The 1,340-nt window shown below is 35.2% G+C and overlaps 1 pseudogene; it reads right to left on the bottom strand.

Annotated features, from left to right (window-relative positions):
* Positions 1-828: 828 nt before the first annotated feature.
* LOC122894844 lies at positions 829-977 on the bottom strand (annotated as a pseudogene).
* Positions 978-1,340: the final 363 nt, after the last annotated feature.

Here is a 1,340-nt window from a genome sequence, read left to right as displayed (position 1 = left end):
TTTGACCATTTTGCAAATAGTCTCATTCCTTTATGTAGGAGTAAATTTTGAAGTTCCTTACTTTGCCATTCCTGTTGACGTCCAGCCAAAGCCCTTGATATTTAAACACCAAGCTATTTATCACTTTTAAAGAAGATTTAAATAGATGATCTGGAATGTTTACTTCTTTAATTCCTCTCAATCCATTTCAAATAATAGTTATTGAAGTTCTACAGCTGCTAGGGCCTGAGAATAACTTTCCAATATGCTCTAGGTCTAGTGCACTGACTCAGATTAAATATAGATAAAATACTACAATTACTAATAGCTCAGACTTAATAAAGAGGCATCTTTGATCCAGAGAAATTATTATTTTTTTCTTATTAGTAACTCAGCACAGGTCACAATAGGTGTCACAGCTGGTGACTACAAAGAGGAGATCACATCAGTAAATTAAAAATATACCAGTGACAGCACTTCTTAGTTAATGTGCCCCCAAGTTTGGAGGTCAGTTCAGTCCAGAGAGAAGGAAGAGAAAGACCTGTTGAGTCACTGGGGTTCCCTGGTGGGCATGCCAGGAAATTTGCAGAGTATGCTATGTTCAACAGTATTGCATATTTTCTCTCCTAAGTCATGTCTACAATGAGACCCATTCCTATATTATGAAATGTTTTAAGTAGCCCTACTGAAATGTCATAGTATAGCTAAATTACCCTTTGCCTGTCTTTTCAAATCTTTACAATTTATAAGTTCTTGCCTTGTTATTGCTAACTTGTAATATTTCTGATATCAATTCTACAAAGCCAAAATTGATGTTGGCAATATTCAATAATCAGGTCTGGTACATCAATTTATTTAATTTTCTAGAAATAGATTTAACCACTAACTTTTGCTAGTTTAGCTGATGATTTTGGTAGAATTCAAGATCAAACATTTCAATTAGCAATAATCGCGCCTCGGATAAACCTCATTGGCTACGATACTGCAAGATCAAACATTTCAAAGATATAAAGCCATATCTGAGGTGGATGCTTACTCTTAAAAAAGTTTCAAGGTAAAATTACCTTTGCTGTGTACTTTTCCAATACATCTTCAGGAATTTCAGTAGCTCTAAAGCGCTTTTTAAAGGAAAAGATTAGCCCTGAGGGTCAGCATCTTTCAACTCACCTCTGTGCAGGAAGGTGCTCTTCTCTATAAACAGAATCTAATCTGACTTCCTGAAGGTCATAACAGCATATTAAACAGCCACTTGTCTGATGATAAGAGTATTCAATTAGATGTCACATATGTATTTAATCCTTGCTTAACCCCTCTCTATTATTAATCCCATTTTATAGAGGATGCTGAAGCACTGAGGTCCT

This window comes from Neovison vison, chromosome 13 (genome assembly GCF_020171115.1).
Source record: "Neovison vison isolate M4711 chromosome 13, ASM_NN_V1, whole genome shotgun sequence".
NCBI lineage: Eukaryota > Metazoa > Chordata > Mammalia > Carnivora > Mustelidae > Neogale > Neogale vison.
The sequence above is the reverse complement of the archived record's forward strand: the minus strand, read 5'-3'. Positions and strand labels throughout refer to the sequence as shown.